This window comes from Corapipo altera, unplaced genomic scaffold (assembly GCF_003945725.1).
Source record: "Corapipo altera isolate COAL_440 unplaced genomic scaffold, ASM394572v1 146, whole genome shotgun sequence".
Taxonomy (NCBI): Eukaryota; Metazoa; Chordata; class Aves; order Passeriformes; family Pipridae; genus Corapipo; species Corapipo altera.
Window position 1 is genome coordinate 888,052 of NW_020884981.1, and position 9,254 is coordinate 897,305.

A 9,254-nucleotide genomic window follows, 5' to 3' on the forward strand; every position below is an offset into this window, starting at 1 on the left:
TCTCCGAGGTGCTGGCCATGCTCAGAAGGGCAAGTCCAAAAAAAGCCCCCAACCTCCAACAGGGTAAAACCTCAAGCAAAGCAGAGCAGATAGAGAAATACCAGAAGACAAGCCATTGAGTAGTTGCCACTGGAATCCAGAGAGACCAGTTGTGGCTCCAGATGGTATTAAGCCAGTGCCATAGTGTTAAATGCAGCTCATCTGGAGGTGGGAAGGCACTGAAGATAGGTGTGGAGACAAATGCCAGAAAGGAACAGCCCCAGGAACTGGATTTGCCATTGGCAGAAAACTTTTTTAGACCAAACTTACCTTGAAACCACATTATTTGTCTGTCCATACAATTTCTTACCAAATTAAATTATAGGAAAAAAAGTCATGATGGGGCATTTCAGAAATTTTGTTCCAACAGCATCAGAGCCTTTTGATCCGGTTTGAATCCACAGACTCTGTGCATTCAGATTAGGGTTCCAAGAAAGAACCAAAAAGTCCTTTTAAGCCAGATGGTGGATGTGATCCTTTCCCAGTAAGTGTGAGGAGAATGTTTTATTCCTCATCAACTTGCCTAGGTCAGTATGTATTTCTCCCACAAAGAAGATAGTTTATAATTAAGCCTTTTCTGTTCAAAACATAAAAAAAAGATTTTCCTGCCTGGAAATAGTGTGCTGTTAGACAGTTCTGGATGCAGCTCTGAGCTTGGAGGTATGGGAAAAAAAATCTGACCTTTTATGCCCACTGTCTTTGAAGCTGGGAGGGTCCTGATTTCAGTCTCAGCAGCAAAGGGCACATCTAAGTCTTGATTTAAAAGGTCTGAAATTACTCTCATCATCTCCTGTGGCTGCTTGTCTCATCCAGCCAGTCTCACCTCATCCTGCCACACCTGCAGTCAGGCACGGGCAGCTGGATCCCATATGCACTGCTGTCCTGGGCCAGATGTCCCAGGGTGAGGCTCGGGGACACTGTTCCCCTCTTAGTAGCCATGTCACCATGACATGGTCATGCTGTGTGGTCCCCCTGACCCAGCCTGCTTGCCATCCATCCCAACTGTACAGGAAGGCACAGAGGGGCAGGAAGAAGCCCCAAGGACTGACTCTCTCAAGCCTGAGGCAGATCCATGGTGAGAGATGAACCTCAGGACACACCCTGGCTTCCCCTGCCACCACCAGCAATACATTTTTCAGCCAGAGACCTGAGGGCAACCCCGGTGCACCCTCTGTGGTCCCCATGTGTCACCAGTGGCTCCTGGTACCAGCCCTGCCTGTGCTTGGCTGCATCACAGCGGATGCTGAGCCGCCAGTGTCCTGCTCTCTCTGTCTCACACACTGCAGGCAGCAAAGGGCTGGGAAGATGTGCAGGGACTGCACTGTGGGGGTGACATCCCAAGCACTTTTAAGGAAGAAGAGCTGATAAACCACTGACTGGCAGGTGTTTGCCTGTGAGCAGAGCCCCCGCACAGTGCTTCTGGCATTTGGAGTGCAATCTGCTCGCCACCAGACAGCATTAGCTGAGAGAGTGGGAGGTTTTTCCTCATGTGGGACAGTGGTTCACAGCTGCAGGAAGTGCTCCTGGTGCTGCCAGTGACTCTGAGGCACCAGGTGGCAAAAAAGCAGTATCTCAAGATCTCTCCTGTGCAGGCAGACACATCTGGACAGATGTATATGATTTAGATCTTACCAACAAAGGAGATTTCTTCCTTACAGGATGCATCAGCTTGGCTACTGCTCAATGGGCTCTGGGAATCACTCTTCAGCATCAGAGCCCCGTGCCTTCAGTCAGCTGAGGCTGCGTGGGCACCTCCCCAGCACTTGCCATCGGGCTGTCCCTAGGGTGGCTCTTTGCCCTTGGCTTTGTTTAGCATCTCCAGGTCTTTCCTATGAGAGGAACAGCTGGAAGTGTGAATTTCCACGTCTCAGGACTGATCACTGGAACACATGCACCTCTAGAACCGGTGGAAAAAGGTACCAAGTCCCATCCCTTGTAGCTGCAAACCTTGCCTCCTTCTCATTGCAAGGTTCTCCTACGGGAATCTGAAAGTCCCCCATGCCTCCTGGTTAGGAGTAGAGCTGTGGGGCCATGAGGCCCTTTGCTTTCACCTCTGTGCACACGGGCAGGTTTTGCTCCTGCCTGGGCTAGTTCTGCTTCTGGAGCAGACAGGGGACCGTCTGATGAGCTCTTTGGGTGTTTGAGTCCAAAGCCTCATCCCGGGCCACAGCTTTCCCAGGTCTGAGCTGCTTTTGAGACATCTGTCTCCCAGGGCTGAGGAGAGATTCTCAGGCCTGCTCAAGAAAACCATCGCTGCCTGCTTGGCACTGGAGCTTGGACGGGAATTCTCTTGTTTTTCACAAGCAGCCTGAGTGGTCAGCACATACCATGAGCAACAGTCAGAGAAGCAATAAATAGCCTACTCAGACCAGAAGGAGACAACCTGTTCAGACTGGACCGCTCATCCCCTGAGCAGGACGGAATGACTTCTGCTCTGCGTCAAGGTCTCATGTGAGACGGGGAAAGAAAGCCTCCAGCCCAGCCCAGACTGCACCGAGTGGGTCCCCCAAGGGCAGCCACGCTCCCTGCTCCCATCGGCATGTCCCAAGGACATGGTAGGCAGCCATCATGGTTGTCTTTTGTTCCAGTGGGATGTCTCACTCCTGCTCCCAAAGCTGTGCCAAGAGGCAGATGCCACCACTGCAGGCTGGCCGTGGACTGCTCCTCCAGGGATGGTTCCCATTTGGGATCACACCCAACCAGGTTCCTGCATCCCAGTGAAAGTCCCAGTTTTGCTCATTCTCCAGGAAAAGGAGCACTTAGAAAACATTAAGGTTCAGTAACTCATCCTAGGAAAACCCTGTTTTCCCAAATGATGTTCCTTTGTGGTCTTGTACTCCACCCTGTGACTGTGGAGTATGGGAGAGGTCCCAAATAGTCAGTGAAAGCCCATCTCTTGGCATTTTCCCTTCTCCTGTTTAAGGTCTGCAAGAGAAGCAGATGTGAAAGTTGTTCCTACTGCCACAGGCCAACATTTCCTCTGAGCCACCTCATGTCAAGCATCAAATATGGAATAGCCAGGGGTTGTAAAGTGCTCTGAACCTGAAAAGTGCTAACTAAGAAAATGAAGCCCAACACAAGTGTTATTAATAAATGCCAGCCGCTGTTATATAACTCCTAATCATGAGCCACGTCTTTCGTCCCCCATTGTTCCATTGTCAGGCTGCATTATCTGGGAACTCTTACCCACCAACCACAAGAAATAGCCTGGGCTCTGTGGGTTTGCAAACTTTGTTGTTGGAAAGCTTTTCATGCAATTGTTTTTGCTCTGCGCTCTTGCCTTCCTCATTGTACAGATGTGGGTGTGTATCGCAGCCCACACCCTCTGCCTCTTGCCTCAGGACAACTTTGAAAATGAGCTGATCCGTCTCAGCGAGTGTTTTTCCTAAGAATTCTCTTTAAAAACAACAACATTCAAACAAAAACAAACAAAAAACCCCCCTTCATTTTCCTGAAGTGAAGCTTGTGCTGGGGAAAGATGCTGGCCTGCAATCCCAGCAGAATAAAGACTGTGTTTTATCCTCAGAACAGACTCCCTGCAGGACTAGCAGCGCCTGAGCCCAGGCCTGAGGGAAGGAGGGAGCACGGGTAAGCGGGTCTCTGGGACGCATTCAGAGCAGGGAGTCTCGGGAGTCGCAGGGATGGGCTGTCGGTCTTCCCTTACCACCCCACTTCAGTGCTTCTCATCCTCACAGCCCACCTCAGGATGGGCTTCTGCATGGTGGTTCTGCCTGGGAGACCACATGAAGCTCATCTGGCACCAGCACAAGCTTGTGAGGAAGTCTCAGCTCTCCTTTCAAGCTAATTCAGGCCTCTGCAAAACCTTCCATGCCCCAAGAAGGAGTTTATGGATCTTTGAGGCACTTACACGCTGTCAGTGTAAGGCACATCAGCGTGGGAAGCTCTGCAGGCTGGTCGTGGCTCTCCGGGTTGGAAGCACTGCCATTTCCCAGGGCTCAGGCTAGAACTGACCACACTGAAGAATGACTTTCTGGTCAAAATGTAACATTTTACTGAACTTTGTCTGGGTTTGGAAGAGAAATTATAAATCAAAACCAGAAAATGCCAGGCAAAAAGCTTTCCGTGTCCAGTTTCGGAGGCCTGTATTTTCTCTACCAACAACATGTTTTAAAAATCAGTGAGGTTTTTTTTCCTTTCACTGGAAAACCTGAAATGACACATGAAGCTAAAAATAGTAACAATACCCAACCAAGTCATTGGTGTTTTTCAATAAGTTCCAATGCAAACTTTGATGTTGGCTTGGGCATGTTTTGTTATTTTTCTGAACAGGTTGTGAATATTCCCAACCAAAATGGTCTAGAAGCCACCAACTCGTTCCTGAATGGTTTTCCCTGGAATTCATCCAGTGCCTCACACCTTTGAGCAGCAATAACCTGTAAGTGCAGTGATGCTCTTGGGATGGGGACGGAGGTGCTGCAGTGTGACCCTGGTGGGGTCCCCAAGGCTGGGACTGTGACCTTGGGGTCATGCTCCCTTACCATCCAGAGAGATGGGCTCTCACAGGACCATCCTTGGTGGCTGCATGTCCTCCCCACATGAGTCTGAGCTCTCCCAGGTGTCCATCCTCTGGCCCACCCCACAGTGAAGGGTGGGTGCAGAACACACGTGGCCACCACCGGGCATCTTCCCACCTCCCTCTGCCTGGCCATTCCCAGTGCTTTCTCTTTAAGAGGGAGCACAGAGGCACAGAGGTTGTGTGTTCTGGGGCAGTCCAGGAGACCACTCTCCTGGGATCTCTGCATGGCACAGAGACATCTACCTAACAATTGAGGGAATATTTTCCACCCGAAGAATCCATCTCGTGGTCCCCTCTTCATTTGTGACACAAGGGAAAATGTGAAGCAGCCAAGACGCGTGAATCACTGTCCCAAACAACATATAATGAACTCATAAAATCAAAGGCAGGGTTAGTTTCAACCCGTGCTGCCAGGGATCCTTGGACATTGTCTGGAATGAATTTAAGTTGTTACAAAACTCTTAGTGTTTCTCTTCCCCCCAACCCGTCTTTCTTCTCTCCCTCTTCACGCTCTGCTTTCCTATGAGCTTCTTCCCCTTCCCTTCCCTCCCATCTTTCCTCTCCCTCTCTTGCTTTCCTTCTCTCACTCTTAACCCTGGTCTCCCCTTCCTAGGCCCTTGTCCCAGTTCTTCCCTTCATATCCCTGCTCCCCTTGGCCATCCCTGTGGCTGCCAGCCACGTACCCCCATCACCTTCCAGACAGATTCATTTTCAGACACCTTCAGACAAAGACCTGTAGTTGATTCAGCAGTGCTACCAGCTCAGTGTGACACAGCCGCACCAAGGGATCTCGTGGGCTCCTCCCCCAGTGGGAGCTCAGCCCCAGACTGTCAGCAGAGGCAGAGGAGGGGAGACCTCCTCTGACAGTCTGGAGGACTGGATAAGTGTGGCCACATGCATTTGACCAGGTGCTCACACTTCTGCCTCAAGGGAATTCATAGAATCACAGAATCTCCTGAGCTGGAGGGAACCCCCAAGGATCATTCAGCCCAACTCCTGGCCCTGCACAGGACACCCCAACAATCCCACCATGTGCCTGAGAGCGTTGTCCAAACACTCCTTGAGCTCTGGCAGGTTTGGGACTATGAATTGCCTTCATCCCTACAGGCCTGCCATGTGCCAGCACACCCGAAGAGGGCAAGGAAGCAGGCATCTAAAACCCACCAACACTTCAAAAAATAGGGATTTGCTAATATCACAGTAGTTGTTGCTGGTTGGAACTGAGCAGGCTCTGGAGCCACAGGAGCTGCTTGAGGCAGTTTGAGCAGCATCAGGCCTTGCTGCCTTGGAGACCTGGGCTGGTGTCTCTGTGCTGTGACTTGCGGTCCCAGAAGCAGGCTGGGACCAAACCAAGGGCCCCCTATGTCGTGCCCAACTGAGCAGCAGAGGCACGGCTTGAGCTGCTGAGGCTCTCTGGAATCCCAGCCCAAATCTACCCAAACACTAAGGCCGAATTGGTCTGGAGCAAACAAGACACAAGCCAACCCACAGAGCCAGCCTAGCGAGCTGCTCCCAGCTCACACAGGACAGCCTCCATCTGCCAGGCAGGTTTACAGGCCTCTTCCCTTGGTGTCTGTCTGGGAACACCCCTGCAGCACAGGGACCACGCTGTGCTCCCACTGCAACATCAGCAGCCACGTTCTGCAGTGGACACCCACTCCTCCAACGCTGCAGATGAGGTGTTACCCCCAACCAGCACGGCTCATGTTCCCCCGGTGTGCAAGGACATTGCCCAGCTCCTTCAGATACATGCAGCAAGCACAAGGATTGGAGCAGGGAATGGAGAGCAGACAGGAGCAGGCACCCCAGCACCTAAAGCTGCTGAGGTACTTGATGAGGTTTATTAAAAGCACTCCTTGTGCTAAAGCTGAGGTTTCCTTCTGACTTCAGGCAGGAGAAACCTTCAATCCACATCCGTATAATCCAGATGCTGCTGGTGGGTGGCTGTGTTTCCTTGAGAGGTCCAGCTGCCCTGGGAGCAGCTGAGGCTCCTGCAGTCACACAAGAAGTGCAAGACATACACAGCTTCCTCCCGCCTGTGGAAATGGGACAGGCACAGCATCCTCCCACCTGTGGAAATGCGATATGTACAGCATCCTCCCACTCATGGAAATGGCACACACACAGTACGCTCCTACCTATGGAAACAGCATCCTCCCACGGATGGAAACAGGACACACACAGCATCCTTCAACTGATGGAAATGGGACACACACAGTACCCTCCCACCTGTGGAAACAGGACACACACACTCATCCTCTCATCTGTGGAAAAAGCATCCTCCCACTAATGGAAAATGGGACAAGCACAACATCCTTCCACTAACGGGAACGGGACAGGCACAGCATCCTCTTGTCGACGGGAACACACACTCAGTTGTCAGTGCCCCCTGGGACCGGCTTATCCCGAGTCCGCTGTACCGATCCACCCGCTCCCGGCTGCCGGAGCCTCTCCCCGGCCAAGCCCGAAGAGCCGGGGCCGCTCCGGGGCCGCGGGATCGGGATCGCAGCTGCGGGGGAACGGCTCCACCTCGCGGCCGGCAGGTCGGACTTGGGCTGGGATCGCACTCGCTGCTCCCCACGGGGGCTGGAGGGTTCCGTGGCTGCGCCCCTGGGGCACTCGTGTCCCTTTGCCTGCCGTGAGGAAGGGAGACGCCGGTGCCGTAGCGGTCACTGCAGAGCAGGGGGATGCAGACAGCACTGTAAGGTGTAGGGGTGACATTCTCGAGCAGTGCACGCACAGCCACGGCAGGGATGCGGGAATGGGAGTAGTTAAAGATGAACCAAGCGTGGCTGGAAAGGGCCGAACTCAGGTCTTCCAGCTCAGGAAACCGATGTGAGAAAGAAAGAGAAACAAAATCGACTCCTGACCCCACTAACAGCTGCTTGCTGGGTGTGGGGACCTGGGACACGCTCATTGCATTCAGCATTGTCCAGAGATTTCTTCACTGTAAGCAGGGACATGCAAGCCCCTTTGTCATGGGCTGAGAGCAGCCACAGGGGGATAACACAGAGCTGGAGATATGCTGGAAGAGTAGGACCTGGAGTGCCTGTGGAACTGCAACTTCCTGGGGGCAGAGAGGGTGTTTGAGGGCAGTATCGCACATCGTTCCTGGCCTCTGCACCACCTTTCCATAGCACGCCCCCAGTCCAAGGCTGGGAAGGACAAGGGCACCAGGACATGGCCTCAACACAGACTGTTGCAGGTTCAATATCTCTCCAGCTTTCCCCTGGCTCCACCTTACTGGGGCACTGCAATGCCTTGGGCTGCCCCAGCTTGGCCTTGGGCTGTTAACTAAAGCTCCAGCACCATGCCTGACCTGTGTGATGTTAATGCTGGGGTGAGCAGGGGCAGGGCAGGGCACAAATCCATGTAATGTCACTCTGTAGTCGTGTTATATGCTGGAAATGTCAGAGATGGTCACTATGTTCCTTTTCCCCAAGCCACACTCACAGCGTACCTTTCAACCAACAATCCCTGCCTCCACCAAGGTCTGGCTTTTGTGTCTGCCTGGAAATGGGTATTTATGTCGGTGGTGAAATGGTTCATGTATAAATGAGACTTGAGCCCCAGATGCTCAGCTTTCCCCTGGGAGGGGGAGGCAATAGTGTGTTTCTGCCCATGGCAATGTTGTGCTGATTTTACAAAAATTCATAGGGGCACCCAGACCTGAAATCCTCACAGTGACCTGCCCCCATTGACCTTCCTGGGTGGCAAAGAAGAGCTGTTAAGGCCCAGAGCAGTGCTGCTGGTCCCCAGGGAAGGCCCGTTTGGGCTGTCCCGGTACCCCCACAGTGCTCAGACCTTGAGTGCTGCCAGCACCTGGACCCCAGGCTGAGCAGGCAGCCCAGGTCTCTGTTCTCCAGCTGTGCAGAATGAGAGGAAGGGCTCAAATGCACCATAGGTGTGCTGGGCCTGCAGGAAGGCTGGTGGTGAGCAGGAGGGTCAGGGTGGAGGGGGCAGACCCCAAGAGCTGCTGAGGCTCTGGAGAGCCCCGAGCCGCTGGTGTGATGGAACATGGCAGGATACCTGGGACAAAGCATACCCCGTGAAGAGGGTGTCTGTACCTCTCTGCATACCCTGGCAAGGTCACGGTTCAGGTCCTGGGGACAAGTGCTGTGACCTGCACCCCAGAAGAAACTGGGTGTGGGGACAGACCCTGAACACAGGGTGGGAAGGAAGATATGTCTGCCAGGAGACTGGGAGTCTGGAAAGGGAGGCAGATGAGGTGCCCTCAGAAGAGTAAATGGCACAGAAAGAAGGGAAACATGAGAATTATGGAATCATGCTGAAGATGATCCAGTGGCTGAAATGAGACCCTCCTCTGTCACTGCACAGGGAGAGGGGCCTGTGGGACTAGCCAAAGAGTCCTCCTTCTGGCAGCAAACCTCTTTCTCCTCCAGTGAGGAGGTCAAAGAAGGACGTGGGGGCGCAGTAAATAGGGTGTCTTCCCTGCTCGCTTGGAAACATGAGCCTCCAGCCCTCGGAGCCATGCCGACCCGGTGGGATGGGGCTGGCGCTGCCCGCTGTGACACGTTCTCCTTCCTCGGGGGGCCGGGCACTGGTTACAGTCGGGCTCACCCGCCAAGCGGCCCGGCCCCGCGGTGCGTGGCCTCCTGCGCCCACCGCCGGTGTCCTGCCCTGCCCCGGGACAGGCGCGGGGGGACCCGAGGGGGGG